Below are 18420 nucleotides of genomic sequence, written 5' to 3' on the forward strand. Positions count from 1 at the left end.
AGGCAGTGACTGTGCCTGTCACATGGAGCATCCCAGAAACAGCCCTACAGGAGCCTCTTCCAGGAAATCACAGAATCATGGAATGGGTTCTGTTGAAAAGGACATTAATATCCCATCCAGTTCCATCCCCTGCCACGGACAGGGATAACTTCCACTGTCCCAGACTGCTACAAGTCTCATCCAACCTTGGGCACTGCCAGGGATCCAGGGGCAGCCACAGCTGCTCTGGCAATTCCATGGCAGCCCCTGCCCACCCTGCCAGGGAACAATTCCTTCCCCAGATCCCATCCAGCCCTGCCCTCTGGCACTGGAAGCCATTCCCTGTGTGCTGTCCCTCCATGCCTTGTCCCCAGTCCCTCTCCAGCTCTCCTGGAGCCCCTTCAGGCCCTGCCAGGGGCTCTGAGCTCTCCCTGGAGCCTTCTCCTCTCCAGGGGAGCACCCCCAGCTCTCCCAGCCCGGCTCCAGTTTCCGTCTCCCCTTTGGATTCATTACAAAGAGATCGACAGGGAAGCACTGCAATAGGATCTTGCAGGTGGACAAAGGGAGTTTTTGGGAAAAGTGCCCTCAGACAACACCACCTGTAAGACTTTGTGGCAAGAGCAAGAGGATCCTTCACAGCCAACGAACACACCAGGTGCACTTTGAACCCTGAAGGAAGAACGTGGGGTTTGGAGGGGAAAAAAAAAATTAAAATCCTTATTATCACGGATTCCTCGTGCTCTGCATCTCCCAGCTGAAATCCTCCCCACTCTGGGCTGTGCAGGAGCTGATAAGGAGGCAGGGAAGAGGCTCTGGATTCCTGCACTCAGCAGCCAACGCCTGCGCCTCCCTCCGCCTCTGCTTTTATGTAGTTTGGAAGTGCTCTGAAACTGCTGGGCACAGACACTTCTGAGGCAGCAGCAACTTTGCACGGCGCGGTTGTTTTATGTCTGAACTGTACATACAGCAGTGAATAGAGCTCATAAAAGATGGATGTATTCTTGTTCTTTTTGCTGGTTTTGATTTATTATTTACTTCACTTTTTTCAACTCTTCCGAAGTGCTGTAAATCATCTAAATCATTTTTCTCCTCTGCTTGGCTAGTTTGGGGGAGCTGAAGCGAGATGATAGTGCCTCACCTCCTCGGCAGTGCGGGGTTTGCTGGGGGTTTTTCAGGAAGAGGGAGAAAAAAACAGGAAATTCGAGCTCTTAACGTCTCCACAAAGTAGCTTGGAAAGGCTGAAAGGTCTTCTTCCCTTTGCAGGGCTCTGAGGCTCAGCCCTGGCTCAGCTCTGGGAGGATTCTGGCTCAGCATTCCTGCCCTGCTGGGAGTGGTTCACAGAGCAGATCAGTGCAGGGAAGGTTTGCACACCCTGCCCTTGCTGCAGGTCAGGAGAAAGAGGGAACAGGGACAGCACACTCGGGGATGAGGTGACACTTGTAAACGCACAGCTCTGCTCCAGGGAGCGCTGCCAGGGCTGGCTCAGAGCTGGGCAGCGCCTGGAGATGTTCCCTCGGTCTGACACATTCCAGCACCTCCTTTGCTCCTCCAGCAAAGTCCCCCTGGCCTCCTTCGTGCTGAGGGCAACTGAGCAGGGACTGCAGCACCCAGAGCAGAAAGGGGAATGTGTGCCCACAGGTGGAGCAGAAGCAGATTTCCAGTGGCACCGTGTCAGTGCATTGCTGTTGGAGCACCCCCCATGCCCCCAGCCCAGCAGGATGTGAACCCACGCCCCACTGTGAACCCACAAACCCAGGCCAGAGACTGCTGGAGACCTGGAGCCTTCCTCCCCCAGCTCCCACTGCTTTTCCTGCCAGCTCCCAGCACAGGCACAGGAGGGAGGGGATCATTCCCAGCACCTCTGGAGGAGGATTCAGGCGTCCCCACCAAAACTGGATCTGAAGGTGTGGAATCTGTGGTGTCCCCCACACTCAGGAGGCATCCACTGAGCAGGGAATGCACCCAGCAGTTGAACAAATCCAGCTGTTGGATGAATCCAGCTGTTGGATGATTCCAGCATCTCAAGGCCAGCAGGAGCACAGGGCAGCCCTGAAAGACAAAGAGAGCAGAGCCCTGGAAGCACCAGGGGGTCCTGGGGAAGCAGTGGATGGGCACAGAGGAGGGCAGGGATCCCTGCATCCCTTTCCAGAGGGGTTGGAGGGCAGGGCAGGGCCCCAGGGCTCCTCTCACCTCCCCACACTCAGCCAGAGCCAGGCACTGCATCCCCACAGCCAAGAGCTCACCAGGCTCAGGGCTGCCAGGCAGGGGCTCTGTCTCCTCCCTGTCACTTTGTGTCTCTTTTTTTTAGCAGGAATTCAGCTGTAGGGAGAGAAAACGAGCAAGCTGCTAATGAAAGGGCAGCTGCTGCTCCATGTCAGGCATGTGAGACCCCACTGGGAGCTCAGCTGGGCACAGTGGGTGGCTGGACACCGTTTATTTTTACATTAGAGCTATTTTCCTCTCACCCTGTCTGCTTTGTGCTCTTTATTTCTCAGTCAGTTCAGCCCCTGTCAGATGGACATCGATGTAGGATGCACAAACCTTCCCAGTAAAAGCTAATTTAGGGATAATAACTGATGGGGGAGGGAGGGTCTTGGCTCAGCATCCTTGGTGGGGGGCACTACCTGCCCTTGCTGCAGTCAGCAAAGAGGGAAGTGTGGAACACAGGGCAGAACCTCCAAATCAAATGCCAGAGATTGCCTGTGGGTTTAGGAATCACAAAACCACAAGGTTTGGGTTGGAAAGAACCTTAGAGCTCACCTCATTCCACCCCCCTGCCATGGGCAGGGACACCTTCCACTATCCCAGGGTGCTCCAAGCTCTGTCCAACCTAGCCTGGGACACTTCCAGGGATGGAAGCTTCTCTGGGCACCCTGTGCCAGGACCTCACTGCCCTCACAGGGAAGAATTTCCTCCTAACATCTAATTTAAATCTGCCTCTGTCTGCTTAAAACCATTCCCCTTGTCTTTTAAGTATGTCTGTATAAAAATTCACTCTCTTTCCTGGGGAGGAAGGGACCCCTGGGCCTGGGAGAAGGTGATCAGGTCCCAGGGTACCTGTGCCCCTGCAGATGGGCAGGTGGGATGTCACAAACTGTGCTTGAGGACACCAAGCCCCAGGTGTGATGGGCACAGGGTGGCTGCAGCCTCCTCATCATGAACTGGTTTTGTATTTTAGAAGCTGCAGTGTCCTTGTGTGGGAATGGGTCTACAGCAGACAGACTGGATTCACTGGAAAGGTGAGAGATGTGAGGGCTCTGCAGGGCATCCAGATGTTGAGAATTCCAGAAACAAAACTGTCCTGGCAAAAAATCCCTGAGTAATTTCTTTGTCCAGCATTTGCAGTGTCCTGTAGGAATTCCTTCACTGAAGCTGTGGCTCTCTCCCTGCTCATTCCCAGTGCTGGGGGGGTCACTGGGACTGGGAAGCCCAGCCCTGTGTGTGAGCAGAGCATCCCTTGGCACAAAGCTGATGGAGGTGACATTCCTGTCCCAGCCCCAGCCCAGCTTGTGACACCTGGGCTCACCTGTGGGCAGCAGGAGGAAGTTCCTCACTGTCCCTGCCTGTCCTGCCTGGAGCTGTGCAGGTGTTCTCAGCACAGGTGTGACCCCACAGAGCCAGCCAGGCTGGACACAGCAGCAGCTTCACTGCCATGAAAGTGGTGCTGATGAGGAGGCAGGGAGAGCCCAGCTCTGCTCAGTGATTAATCACAGGCACCGGGTGCCAGGGGAGCACCCTGAACTCATCTCACCTCATTTCAGACATTTATAAATTTAAGGTCTAAATCTGAGTTTGCCCTTCCCAGTTCCAGGCCGGGCAGGGAGGAATGGTCACTTCCAGAGGGTAAAATCAGAGCCAATTAGTGCTGCAAGGCTAATGAGCTCAGACATGGCATCCAGGAGGGCTGCACAGGGAAGTGTGGCAGAGCAGTGATGATGATGGTGATGATGAGGAAGCAGTGGTGCAGCTGGGGACCTTGGGGACTGTGCTGTCCTCATCCCAGAGGTGCAGGATGCTGCCAGGGTGTGGCACAGGCAGCATGGCACTGCCCCGGTGCCCACACAGCTCTGACTGAGTCAGCCTGACAGCAGAGCAGTAACAGACTCAGACATCACATTTAAATGCCCATAAATTTGGAAACAGAGCCAGAGCTCTTTAATCTTGGTTCATTTTTTCATTCGTAACGAGATAACAAAGGAAGCCAAGCGCAAGCTCGAGTCATGAATTATTTAGGGAGGGCACATCCATCTCTGGTGGTTTGGGGTTTGCTCTGCCATCCTGGGGTGAGCAGCCCCTGGGCAAGGGCCAGCTGGGTGCTGGGTATTCCCAGCAGGATGTGATGTCCTGTGGGCACTGGGGAGGTTTATTCCAGCTGGGATGGGCACAGGACAGTCCCAGCCTCTCTGGCCTCCAGGATGGCTCTGAGGGCTCATGCACAACCCCTCTCATCTTTTCATGGCAGGGATTTTTTTTTTCCTCCTGGAAAGGGTGGCTTTTATCCCCACACACTCCCAAAACACGATATTTAGCAAACACTTGCCTTAATGCAGAGATCAGAAAGCTCCCTCCAAGCACGAGAAGGCAGCAAAGCAAGGGCCCACAGCAAGATAATCTCAGCATGAGCCATCCCTTGAGCACAGCTGGGACCTTGAGACACATGGAATGAGGGACCCCAGTGTCCCCTGCTGGTTTTGGGGCCGGAACCCTCTGTCCTGGCTCCAGGCACAGCACAGCCCTGCAGAGGAGGCTGTGCCAGCACCAGGGCAGAGGAGCTGAAGGGGGGAAGCTTTTCCACCCTGCTCAGAGCCTGGTGAGAAGGATGGAGGCTCCTGAGCAGCCTGGAGCACCAATTTCACGGAAATCCATTTATCTCTCCTTCCTGCAACCCTCCCGACATGAATAAATGATGATTGCAGAAGTGATGAACCTGCCCCTGTTTAGGTGTGAAATGAATGTTTACAGGCATAGAATAAATCAAGTATCCCACGGGCGAGCAGCGGGATATTAAACCAAACACCTTTGTGTGCTTAGCCCTCGCTGGGAGAGGCCAAGGGTTTGAAGCCTGGCCAGGTACTGCCATCAGCCCCAGCATGGCAGTGCCAGGCTCTGGAAGATCCCAGAGGATGAGCAGCTCTGGGATGAGCAGCTTTCCTCCCTCTTCCCCACCTTCCCCCTCCATCTGAATCCGCACCTCTCTCCCCGCCCAGCGCCACAATCTGCACAGCCTCGAAGAAGTCAGGAATACAATGCAAATTCGTGAAGGATTGGCAAGAAATTGTGTGTGTGCTGGTTGCCTGTCAGCATGCAGAGTACTTCTAATCTTGTCACATAAATAATACGATTATGTAAAATATCAAACAGTTGGAATAAACTTAAAAGCCGCAATGTTCTAGTCACAGACTTAATAGAGGGGGGGAGAAAGGAAAAACAACCAGAAAATAAGTAAAATCCCTTTTTACTCTGCATCATGAAGGGGAAATGGCTCCTCTCTGAAATCCTGGAGCCTCCCAGGGGATGAGGAGGTGGGAGCTGCCTGGGGAGGCAGAGCTGCTCCTCGGGGCAGGTGGGCACAGCCCCGGCCTCACCTGGGCAGGACCGATGGGGAGCAGGGACAGCAGAGCTGAGCTCGGGACGAGCCCCTGCCAAGGTCACAGAATCGCTGTCCCCTTGAGTTTCCTCTCTGGCACCGTGTGCTGTGGTGCTGCTGGCCTGGGGCACCTCCTGCGACCACGGGGATTGCCCAGGAAAGGAAAATACCGATGCAGGTGCCTGCTGTGCACCCATCGCCCATCCCGCATCATCCATCACCCATCCCGCATCGCCCATCCCGCATCCCGCACCGGGCCCGGTGCAGGGCCAGCAGCAGGGAGGGAGGGAGGGAGGGAGGGAGGCAGGGCCGAGCTCCGGGAGCACATTCCCCTCCCGGCTCCGCATCGCTAATGCCGTCCTCTATTTGTACCGCCCGCAGTGGTGCCGGCACCGCCGCAGGAGGAGAGGGGAGGGAGCGGTGCCCAGGGAGCCGCCGCCGGGATTTTGCTACTGGCCCCGAGATCAAGAGCAGCATGAAAAGCCAGAGTGCCTTTGTTAGAGCTCGCTAAAGAGCCCAGGCTGATGGAGATGGAAAACAAAATCTTCTCCTGCTCTCCCCAGCAGGCTCATGGACAGCACAGGCTCCAGCACCTCGTGGGCAGGGAGGAGCATCCCTGTCTGCTGGAACATCCGTGCCCAGCTCAGGTCCAGCTGCCGCGCTGGGACCCCGCTCCTGCTCTCCCTTCCCTGCTGCATCTCCCCCATGTTCATCATCAACACAGGTCTGCTTTTTCCAGACCTTGAGAAGTTTTGGAGGCCTTGGGATAAGCGCCCCACCCCCCGTCCTCAGCCCAGCTCTGGAGATCTCTCTGGGGGCACAGCTGGGTCCCAGGCTGTGGCCAGGAGAACAGGGACACGAGGCTGGTGTGGGGACAGGGCCATGCCCGTGGAGCAGTGCCAGGCTGCAGCTGTGTGCCCTGCTCGGGGCACTGAGTAACTCACACCCTGAGCTGCCCCTTCTGCTCAGCAGAGCAGCTGTGACAAGCCGAGCTGCGGGCAGGGCTCCTGCCACTGACCAGGCTCCGGGAGGGACACGGGCACTCTGCCTGGCACTTCCCCTGCCCCTTTCTCCCTCCAGGCCATCCGTTCTGGCTGGGGACACAGTCAAGGCCACTGCACAGAGCTGCTGATTTAATGAAAGAAGGAGTTCCTCTCATCTGGCCATTTTAAAAGAGGGAAGGGAAATTGCTGTCTGCAAAGCTCCTTGCAAAAACGGGAGCAGACCCGCCCACTCTCACTTAATGGACAAAAAATCTGGGAAAAGCCTTGCACTGCATCTCCTGTCCTGAGCAGACCTTCACACCGGGGCCCTGTATCTTTCCGAGTGTGACCAAGCCCCATTTTGAAGGATTTCTTCCCCTTGGCCATCCCCATAAGGGATGGATAGGTTTCTATAAAGGGTGTGTGACCCACTTTTCTGGGCTGGAGCAGGCTGAGACCCTGCAGGAGGGGATTGCAGCTCACATCCCCATGGAGCCTCAGAGCTCCGGGAGCCCTGGTCCCTGCACTCATTCCTGCAGGAAAAGCCCTCTCTGTTGCCAGAGATCTGCACCTGATGCCCACCCCTTGCCACTGTTGCCACAGTGCCTGGGGCAGCCTGGCTGGGGAGCAGCTGCCTGCTCCATGTGTGCTGTCTCCTCCAGCTCCCCATTCCTGCTCCACCTCCCCAGGCAAGGCACGTGGGGCACTGAAAAATAAAAACCAGAGCCCTGCCAAGGCAGCAGTGGGTGCTCCACCCCTCCTCACTCTTGGTATCTCTACCCCCAAACCAGCCTGGCAGCCCCACAGGTAAAAGCAAACTCGCTGTGCCTCCCTCCCTATGGTCACATCAATGCCAAATATCCCTTTCCAGGGCTCAAAGTTAATTTGAATGACAAAACTCCTGATTCTGGGACTCCTCATCCCCTCCTGTCCCATCCATCTCCCTCCTGCAGGATGTCTGGGACTTTCCAAAACTTGGAAGCTTTGCAAGAGACAGGGGAGCAACTCCTCCTCCTGCCCTGGGGTTTTTGGGGTTTAAACCTGCTGCTCAGCCCCAGGGAGTTGGGATTATTTCCACTCACCTGTAACTCCATTCTCTGCCAAACCTGCAGAGCCACCTGTAACCACTGTGCCCCAATGTCCTGCTGAGCCAGGGAGTGGCCCCAGGCCTGGGCTGCTCTCTCAGCCCTGGCATTGGCTCTGTGCAAATGCTGCTCAACTTCCCAGCTCCTGGCACAGCTTCTGCCCTGCCCACACATCCTGCTCTGGGACAGCTGCTGTGAGCTCACCCAGCACAGGAGAGCCCCAGCAAACACAGCTCAAGGGCAGGAGGTTCAGCTGCACAGCGAGGCTGAGCATCCCATGGCACAGGGAGATGGATTTTCTGCTCACAGACTGGGTTGGGTTGAAAGGGACCTTTAAAGCTCATCCCATCCCACTCCTGCCATGACAGGGACACCTCCCACTGTCCCAGGCTGCTCCAAGCCTCATCCAACCTTGGGCACTGCCAGGGATCCAGGGGCAGCCACAGCTGCTCTGGCAATTCCATGGCAGCCCCTGCCCACCCTGCCAGGGAACAATTCCTTCCCCAGATCCCATCCAGCCCTGCCCTCTGGCACTGGAAGCCATTCCCTGTGTGCTGTCCCTCCATGCCTTGTCCCCAGTCCCTCTCCAGCTCTCCTGGAGCCCCTTCAGGCCCTGCCAGGGGCTCTGAGCTCTCCCTGGAGCCTTCTCCTCTCCAGGGGAGCACCCCCAGCTCTGTCACTGACTCAGTGGCCTCCTCTGAGCTCCCATCCACTGCAATGGCTCTGGGAATCTCCCTTCCCTCTCCCAGCAGTGTTTCCTGATCCCACTCCACAGCTGAGTGCAGCACCAGGACGATGCTGTTACAGCTCATTAGAGGCTTGGCCAGAACCAGGATTTCCTCGTGCAGTTATTTTACAAAATGTGGGAGAACAGAGCGTTGTGATTGTCAGTGACAGCTCCTGGGGTTTCCAACACCCACGGAGGAGAAATATCAAGTTTCACCTGATTCCTCTGCATCATCCCTGTGTCTGAAGCTCCCTTCCAGCCTGAAGCCAAGGGCTATAAATCAGAACAGTTTGCTGAAGCAGTCTGGCACCCGGCATTGTGATCTCCTATGAGGAAAGAATCCTATCCTGCTTTTTCTCAGGAAAATACTTCACCAAAGCAGAGGTGAGGACACAAAATTCCCCCCATCTCCCCAGCTGAGCCTTTCTCAGAAGGACAAGGAGAATCCCCCAGCTCTGCTCTTACCTCCAGTGCTGCAACAACAGCCAGGGTCTCTCCCCCCAGCCCAACGCAGCCCACGAGGGAATTTCCAGCCTCTCCAGACACAGGGTGAGAGGAGAGAGCCCCTGCCCATCCCTGGCTGTGTGCAGCCACCCTCCTCTGCTCCCAGCCCTGGGCTCCAGCCCCTGCCACTATCCAAAGCCAGGAATTTCTCATTCTGGGCAGCAAAGAGCATCTTCCAGCACTGCCCCTCACACGTTATGAAGAGATACAGCTCGGTAAATCTCATCTTAGCCAAGGGCACCACCCCTCACCAGTGAGCACTAGATCAAACCCAGGTTTATTCAGCCTCCCACTAATCCCTCTGCAACAAGAACCACCTGCAGTCTGGAGGCCGGGATTTAGCAGGATCAGCGTGCAGGTGTCTCCGATTTGATCTTCTCTTCGGAAACGGGAGCAGCCCGGGGAGGGGGAGCTGGGACAGGGGGGACAGAGGCTGTGCCTGCAGGGGCTGAGAGAGCAGCAAAGTGGGGGCTGATGGTTCCCCCCCACGGACACTTCTGAGAGGCCAAAAAACATTGGAAAAAGATGGGGGAAAGAAAGCAAAAAAAAAAAAAAATCTTATTTTCAAGAATTCTCTGGTACTTAAAAGCTTGAGACCCGCAGGGGAAGCTAATAAATTTTAAATAGTTTGGAGAGTTGAGACCAGCAGTTTAACTTTGTGCGGCTGCTGAGTTGTTTTCCAAGTGTATTTAATGAAACCCTTCATTATGTTCAGATAATTATGATCTCTGCGTTCCTGGTGCTGCTGGAGTTCACCATCTGTGCTCACAGGTACATGCTCCATCCTGGCACAGTGGGAACCAAGGGGCACTCTGGGGGCTGGGACACATTTGCCAGGTTTGTGGGCTCAGGGAGCACCCCTGGCCATGGCCCACCCTGGTAGCCACGTGCTGCAGCCACCAGCCCATGGCAGGAGCTCAGCTGGCCCTGAGATCTCCATGTGCCACCCCCCAGGGTCCTCGTGGGGTTTGGCTCTTGGTGCTGCCTGGATTTCCCAATTCACTGTCATTTTATAAAATGTGGGAGAACAGAGTATTGTGGCTGTCAGTGACAGCTCCTGGGGCTTCCAGCACTCAGGGAGGAGGAATACCAACTTTCACCTGATCCCTCTGCAGCTTTCCTGGGAAAATGGGGAATGAGGGGGGTCTCGTGCTACCTGGTCCTTTGGGGTGAGCAGAGCCCTGATGTCCCTCCTGCTCTTTGCTGACCTCCAGAGCAGGTGAATGTTCCCAGAAGAGGTTTGGGATGCCCAGGGTGAGCTGGGCTCTGCCTCGGTGGGGTTTGCTCTGACAGCTCCAGTTCCCTGCAGGAGCCTCCATCCTCATCCATTGTGGGCTCCCCACACCTGCCCACCCAGCCCCACTTCCAGGGGGCTCCTCAGCCCAGCACCCCTGCTCCAGGCCCTCTGCCCTTCCTCCAGGGAGGAAGCTCCAGGTTCTCCCCATCATCCCAGTCCTCCAGGGGGGAAGTTCCAGGTTCTCCCCATCATCCCAGTCCTCGGGGTGGGTGGCACTGCGGGAGATGCTGGCTTTGAGGACTGAGCTTTGGGACAGTGCCCGGGGGGCTTCACCCGGCAGAGCTGCTGGCTCAGACAGTCCAGTTGGCCCTGCAGAGAGCCCTGCCCGGCCCGGGGGCCCCTCTGGCTCAGCCAGCTCTGCCTCCGGCCGTGGGAGGCTGACTCAGCCCGCGGCATTCGGGGCCATCTGCGGCGCGGGGCTGCAGCTCGCCCTGACTCAGGTCCAGCCGCCCACCAGCGCCGCAATGGGAGCCCGAGCGCTGCCAGCCCGCCGGGGTGGGCTGTGCCACGTGCTGCTGCAGCCAGCCTGGCACACACGGCCCTGGCTTGCCTCTCTTCGGGGTCCCCCACAGGCACAGCCCAGCCTGGTGACAGCGTCCCTGTCCCCTGTGCTCCCCCAGCGCCAGGTGTGAACTGGAGGTGCAGCTCCCACGCAGGGCCAGCTCTGTCGTGAGTGTGCCAGGCTGGTGTGGCACAGGAAGAGCCGTGGATGCTGTGGCTGGCACACACACTGATCACGGCATGGCTCTGACCCACGGGGCTGGGCAGTGGCACCGAGTGGGTCTCTGCAAGCCATGGCGAGTGGCCATGGGGAGATGGAGCCAGTGGAGAGGCCTGAGGAAGGGGCCCTGAGGGGGAGGAGGGTGCTGGGTACCCGGTTCTGCTCTCCCCTCCTGCCAACTGGGCGTTCTTCCCCCACTCTTAAATGTCAGCAGTGATGTTTCCTGCCCAAGTCAGCTCTTCCCCTTGGGGACTGGCCAGCAGGGTCTGTTTTATGCCCACTCCCAACAGCTTGGGTGGCTTGGGACTGGGCTGCTGCCTGAGCTGTGCCAAGTTGGCAGCGTGGCCGTGCTCCCCCAGCCAGCTCCTCTCTGAGCCCACTCCGAGCTCAGCACTCGCTGCCTCCGGGACTCCAGCTCACCCCGCCGGGCTTTCCTTCCACAGCCATCTCCACGGGCAGGGCAGGCAGGAAAGCAGGGTCTGCTTAGAGGGGAGAAATCCCCCAAATCACCCAAATCTGGGGCAGGCAGAGCAGGGACCTTTCTGTGCTCTGTCCTGTCCCTTCAGCAGGGGTGGTGAGTGTGACACGGATTCATGTCACACAGCTGGGCAGCAGGAAGGGAGAGCAGGGAGGGATGTCAGGATCCCCTGTGCTCTCTGTGCTCCGGATATCCGAGTTCCAGGCTCAGCTGCCAGCCCTCAGCCCGTGTGGGCATCACCCTGCTGCCAGCTGCTCCTCCTGGATGAACCCTGTCCCTTCCCCGAGGCAGGGCTGACACACATCCCCTTCCTCCTGGAGCCCTCTGGGAATGGGGGATAAACTCAACCAACCCTTCTGTTCCCCTGCTGGAGAGGAAGCCTGGAGTCGAGGGAGAGCCCAAAGCTTCTGGTCCCTGCGTGCAGCAGCCTCAGGGATCTGGGCATCCCTGGGAATGGGAATGCCCTGGGGCTGCGGGGAGAGCTGCGGTGCTGCCAGGCAGGGCTCCTGCTGAAATGCACAACCTCGGCACGAATTTCTGTGCGGCACCCGCAGGGCACGGAACCCACAGCCCCGGCTGCTTCCCTGCTCGAGTCCGGGGACATCGGCGCTGCTGCAGGGTGCCAGGGCAAAATAGGATGGCTGCAGAGTGCCAGGGTGGCACTGGGGCTGCTGCAGAGTGCCAGGGCAGTGCCAGGGTGCTGCTTCACCCAGCTGGGAGCTGGCTGTGCCCTGCGATGCTGGCAGCACGGGGCACACCTGGCACACCTGGCAGGAAGGAGTTTTTGGGACACCCTGGTGCTGGCTGTGGGTGTGAGGCACAGCAGGCAGTCTGGAGAACGTGACGGAATGGGAGGAGGGCTCAGGATTCAGGGATGCTGCACAATGCAAAGGGACTGGGGGTGTCTGGGCACAAAAGGGGGGGGTTTAGTTTAAAGGGTTCTGGGAGGAAATGGATGAGTGCCAGCACTGCCCCAGGGAAGGGACAGGAGGAGCAGCTGGCAGCAGGGTGATGCCCACACGGGCTGAGGGCTGGCAGCTGAGCCTGGAACTTGGAAATCTGGAGCACAGAGAGCACAGGGGATCCTGACATCCTCCCTTGGCTCTCCCTTCCTGCTGCCCAGCTGTGTGACATCCCTCCCCACATGAAGTCCCAGCCCCTGCCACCACCCCTGCACGGTGTAGATCACCCCCCTCCTGGTCTGCGTTGGAAGAGAAATAAAAAATCATCCAATTCCACGCCCTGCCATAGGCAGGGACACCTTCACTAGCCCAGGTGGCTCCAACCCACATCCATTTTGTCTTCTTTCAACAAGATTCCCACAGTCAGCATTCCCAGAAGAGCTCCCCACCTCATGCTGGAGTGTCCTGGTGCTCTGAAATGTGAGGGAGGAGAAGGAGCAGAGAGGAGATGGGGAAAGATGCTCGTAATGTGTAATGAGCCTTTAATGCTCTCCCTGGCCCCCTCCCAACACATATGGGAGCTGGATGAGCCAATTAAACCAACACCAATTAAATCAGCATCAATCACATCCCGTAAAGCAGAGGTGGGGCCCGGGCAGACGCCCCCGCTGTGAAGGATGTCAGAGCTGGCCTGAGGGTGACTCCCTTCCAGTCTGCAGAGAGCCAGACCCTGGAGGCACCATCGGAGAGGAGAAAGGGATGGGTGGGGACCTGGAGCAGAAGAGGGGACGCCAGAGCTCAGGTTCCTCTCCTCACTGGAGTCCTTACACAGGGTCACCGTGAGCCCTGGAGGTGACACACCTCGTGCTTTGAGCTGGCCCTGCTACCCTGGGCTCAGCCCAGGACATGCTGCTGCTCTGGGGGGCTCCAGCAGCTCTGGGTGTAGGGTGGGCTCAGCCTGGCAGGCTGCATCTCTGACTTTGCCCTTCTCATCCCAGCCAGTGCTGAGACACCGGGGCTGCAGCAGCCATCCAAGGGGATGGAAACGTGAAAATTCCCCTTTCCAGCCCTCCCTGCAATGCTCAAGCTCCTTGGTTTGCTCTCCCTTCAACCAAGAGCCCCCTAAAAAGGGGCTGTTGGGTGCTGGGCATGTGCTCATCCTCACCTTGGCTGGAAGAGTCTTGTCCTGTCCCGTGGGGTTCTGTGTCCCCCTGGCTGTCACAGACAGGTAGCCCAGGGAGCAGGAGGCCCCAGGGAGGCTGCAGAGCCGAGCTGAGTGCAGCTACCTGTGAGTTAAGAGATCCAAACTGCTTTGGAGATGTCCAATGTCAGCTTTGCAAATCCAGGTCTGGGGCACACGAGTGAAGTGGCAACTCTTGACTTAATCCAGACAACTGTCACTGAACCACAAAGGAGCAGGGACTCTAATTAAGTCCCACAGCCCTTTGGGAAGTATCAAGCCAGAAAAACAGTTTGCAGGCTTTAGGCAGGGTGATTTTAAACAAATGAGGAAGTGCCTTAGAAACAGCTTAAGATGAAAGCTACCAAATTAAAATCCTTGCAATCAGTATGGAGGCTACTTATGCAACAACCTCCTGAGGAGGAATTGGAATCCCAGAGATAAAACTCTAAACAAATAAAGAGACAGGAGATGAAGGAAAAAGAAATGAAACTTGGTCAAAAAGTGATGTACAGAGGGCTGCTTGAATTGCCTTTGAAAAGTAGCACAAAGAGGCAGAACCAATGTCAGCCAAGAGGGGAGTGGGAGCATGGAGAGGGTACCCAGCTCTCCAGGACATCTCCCAGCTCCCCTGAGCAAGCAGGAAGGTGGCTGTGGGTATGGTCAGGCACCTCTCTACATCCTTGAGACCTCTGGATGGCTCTGGCATCAGGCTTGGGTTGAACCCAGAGGTCCCCATTAGACACCTTGGTTTGGGAGAAGCAGCTCCCAGCAGAGCATCTCCCCCTCCTTGGAGGAATGGGATCTTGTCCTCTCACCTGAGTTCTTGGCAGGGCCCATGGGTGGCCTGGGAGGCCAGGACAGCTCCAGCTTTAGCAGAGTCCTGCAAATGCACAGCTTCTCCCAAGCTGAGGGAACAAACACAGGGTGAGACCTGAAAGTGAACTGCAGGTGCCTGAGCCAACAGCCCTGTTCCTAACCCAGCTCTCTCAGGCTGCAGGGGCTGCGAGGGGAGGAGCTGCAGGGCAGTCCAGGCACAGTGGGCACTGCAGGGCATGCCCTGGGGCTGAGTCTGTGCCCAGGTTGGTGCCCTGAAGGTTTGCAGTGCCCTGGTCTCTGTTGAACCCTCAGGGGGTTCCCTGGGGACTCGCAGCCCTGACGTGCTCTGGTTGCAGACAAAGTTGGCAGCATTCCCCAGATATGCAACGATGCTGCTCCTGAGCCCCTCAAAGGTCCAGGCTGGCCCAGGATGGGCAGCTCACCCCAGAGAGGTGCCATGGGCAGCTGTGGAGGCACAGCTGGCACCACAGGCAGCTGGTGAGGCAGAGCTGATGGCAATGGCACCAGTTTTGGCTTTTGAAGGATGCAGGGGCACAGGGATTGCCCAAAGTTACCATGACTTTGGAAGGCCCATTCCATATCTAAGGGGGCTTCCAAGGAGCCTTTTTCACAAGGGCATGGTGTGCAGGGAAAGGGGAAATGGCCTTAAGCTGAAGAACGGCAGCATTAGATGGGATATTAGGCAAGAGTTCTTCCCTGGGAAGGTGCTGAGGCCCTGGCACAGGGTGCCCAGAGCAGCTGTGGCTGCCCCTGGATCCTTGGAAGTGTCCAAGGCCAGGCTGGACAGGGCTTGGAGTCACCTGGGACAGTGGGAGGTATCCCTGCCATGGCAGGGGATGGAATGGGATGAGCTTTTAGGTCCCTCCAACCCAACCCAATCCAACCCAACACATCCTGTGTGACTCCAGCCAGCGCCTGCCCTGCTTCTGGGCACGCTTTTGCCTCTGCCCTGAGCTCACCGTGTGCTGCCCAGGGGCACTGCCAGCCGTGCCCTACCCTGGCAGCAGGGTGGCACGGAGCACATCGGGGCACTGGGCACCCACAGCAGCGCGGGGACAGCGCCTGGCACTGGTCGGGATCATCCCTGATCATCCCCAGCTGCAGCCGAGCCGGGAGGCAGCTGCGGGTGAGCAGCCCTGGCTGTGCCGGGCTTTGCCACCCCGATCCCCCCTGTGCGGTGGGCACGGGGCCGGGGGCTGGTAGCGATGGGAGAGGGGCAGAGAGCGATGGGAGAGGGGCTGGCAACGATGGGAGCGGGGCTGGCAGCGATGGGAGCGGGGCTGGCAGCCTGGCACACCCTGGCACACCCTGGCACACCCTGGCACACCTGGCACAGCCCGCTGTCCCCTCTGTGCCAGCAGCAGCGAGGTGGAGGTGCCCGAGCCCCGCTGTTCAGGGCACCGAGGGCTCTGCTTCGCCCTGGCTTCAAATCCAACTGGAACAAGCTTGGGAAATTAGAAGGACGGGAGGAGGAGGGAGGGCTAAAATAAGATAAATAAAACCATATAAAAATAAACCCCAAACCCTCCGTTCTTCTTTGATTCTCCCTCCTTCTTCTTCTTCTTCTTCTTCTTTTTTTTTTTTTTTTTCTCCACGCCAAGATTACTAATTGTCTAAGCATCTCAATTTGCTGGTTTCACTTAATCACAGACACTTCGGAGATTATCAGCCTTCCCCACATGTTCGGTACCTTGTTTCCCAACTACAAGACCCACGGGGAGCAGGCAGCGAGCGCCTGCAGGAGCGACAGCCGCGCCGCGCCGCCGCTTCCCCTGCGTCCCTCCGGCTGCGCTGTCAGAGCTTGATTTGCCTCTGAAACCGCCGCGAATTCCCCCAAAGTTCCCGAGCACGGCGAGGTGGGGGCTGGGGGCACCGTTGTCAGCTCCTGGCAGCTCCCAGCCTTTGATTTGCACAAAGGAAAGGAGGGAAGTGGGGGGAGGGAATGGATATGATTTATTCAGCAAGTTCCTAACAGTTTTTGGTTTTTTTGTTTTGCTTTTTTTTTTTTTTTTTTTTTTTTTTTATTCCCTTCTTCTTTTCCAGAGGCTGTGAAATAACTGAAGCCGACGGAAAGGTGAAGTGCTGGGAGAGATGAAGGAGGCGCGTTTGAAGGCATTTTCTTCCTTTTTGTCACATCTCACTGCAAAGCTTTTAATTCCTGGAGCTCAGTTCCTTCCTGGAAAGTCTGAGCCAGAGGGGGGTGGGCTCGCTCCGGGTCCTGTTGGCTGGCACAGGGACAGGCAGAGAAGGAGGGGGAAGGTCCCGGTTCTGGTGGGTGTTGGTTGGATTCTGTCCCATCACCATCTGTCCGTCCCTCGTGCCCTGGTGCCCACCCGGGGCTGGGGGGCTCTGCTCTCAGCCCGTCACCACTGCAGTCATAGAGCCACAGAATAAAGGATTTAAGGCTGGAAAAGACCTCGGAGTTCATCAAGTCCGACTGGAAACCAAGTCCCACCACGTCACTAAACCGCATCACAAAGTGCCATGGCTGAATATTTTTTTGAACGCTTCCAGGGATGGGGGCTCCACCACAGCCCAGGGCTGGTCCACCCTTTCTCAGTGAAGAAATTTCCCAAAATCCACCCCGAGTCTGCCCTGGCCCAGCCTGAGGCCGTTCCCTCTCCTCCTGTCCCTGTTCCCTGGAGCACAGCCCGACCCCCCCGGCTGTCCCCTCCTGTCAGGGAGTTGTGCAGAGCCACAAGGGCCCCCCTGAGCCTCCTTTTCTCCAGGCTGAGCCCCTTCCCAGCTCCCTCAGCCTCTCCTGGGGCTCCAGACCCTTCCCAGCTCCATTCCTTGCCCTGGACTCCAGGTCCTTCTTGTCCTGAGGGACCCAGAAGTGACCCCAGGGCTGGGGGTGCCACGCCAAGAGCCAGGACCTGCCCAGTGATGGACTGGGCCAAGCACAGACAGCTCTGCTCCAGTGCCAGCAGAGGAACAAAGAGCAAAGAGCAGGGGACAGAATCCATCCATGGCACCAGGACAGGCAGAGGGAAGCAGAGCACGTCCCCAGGAGTGTGGGTCCCAGGACAGGAGCTGGGTGATGTGCTCTGGGGACTCTGCTTCAGCAGGGAGGCTGGACAAGAGGGTCTCCAGTCGGATCTTCCAACCCGACCCAGTCTGTGATTCAGAGAATCAGAGAATTGCAGAATGGTTTGTGTTGGGAGGGACATTAAATCCCACCCAGTGCCACCCCATCCATGGCAGGGACCCCTGCCACTGTCCCAGGTGCTCCCAGCCCCAATGTCCAGCCTGGCCTTGGACAATTCCAGGGATCCAGGGGCAGCCACAGCTGCTCTGGGCACCCTGTGCCAGGGACTGCCCACCCTCTGAGGGGTCCCTCTGTGGCCCCATAGCTGAGCTGGGTCATTTCCTGCACCCCATTAGAGCTTTAGGACATCAGCACATCCTGCTTGGTAGAGGAGGGTTAGCAAGAAGAATCAAGCAGCATTTACAATGTGAAGAAGTGTCTGAAATCAAATTATGTTGTTTGCAGGGGAAAAAAAAATCACCTTTTTTTTTCTTTTCTTTCCTTTTTTTTTTTTTTTTTTAAGTAAAAGTGATGATTTTAAACTTGACTTTGTACTCCACTTGTCTGCTTCAGGAGAGCTGTGCTCCCTGCCAGTCCAATTGCATTTGTCTTCTCGAAATCAGAAATCACAGAAGAGCTCCAGGAGCAGCAATACCTGAGGGCAGCAGGAGGAAAAGGCAGGAACAGGCTCCAGCAGCACCCTGCACAGCTTTCCCTGGGGGCAGAGGGGTCTCTGAGCCCACATCCACACCAGGGACCTCCTCTGGCTTCTCCTGGCACAGATTCCCCAGGGAGGCAGCAGACCACAGAGCAGGAGCCATGGCTGGGGTAAGCAGCTGCCAACACCCCAAAAAGTCACATTTCCAACATTTCTGCTCTGTTTAGAAGCCAAGAAAGGATTGTGCTCAAAGGTCTGATTTACAGCCCTTGGTCCTGCACACAGACTCCCAGGAGCTCTCCTGTGACTTGGATCTGAAATCCCACCCATTTCATTGGGAATACTCTGACATGACCCACGAATTTTTATTTTTTAAATTCAAACAACAAAAGGCCATTCCCCTGTTCTTCTCCTGGCCCTTCCTCTGTGCAGCTCTTCTGCACCACCACCA

Source organism: Sturnus vulgaris, chromosome 24, assembly GCF_052056855.1.
Source record: "Sturnus vulgaris isolate bStuVul1 chromosome 24, bStuVul1.hap1, whole genome shotgun sequence".
Lineage (NCBI taxonomy): Eukaryota > Metazoa > Chordata > Aves > Passeriformes > Sturnidae > Sturnus > Sturnus vulgaris.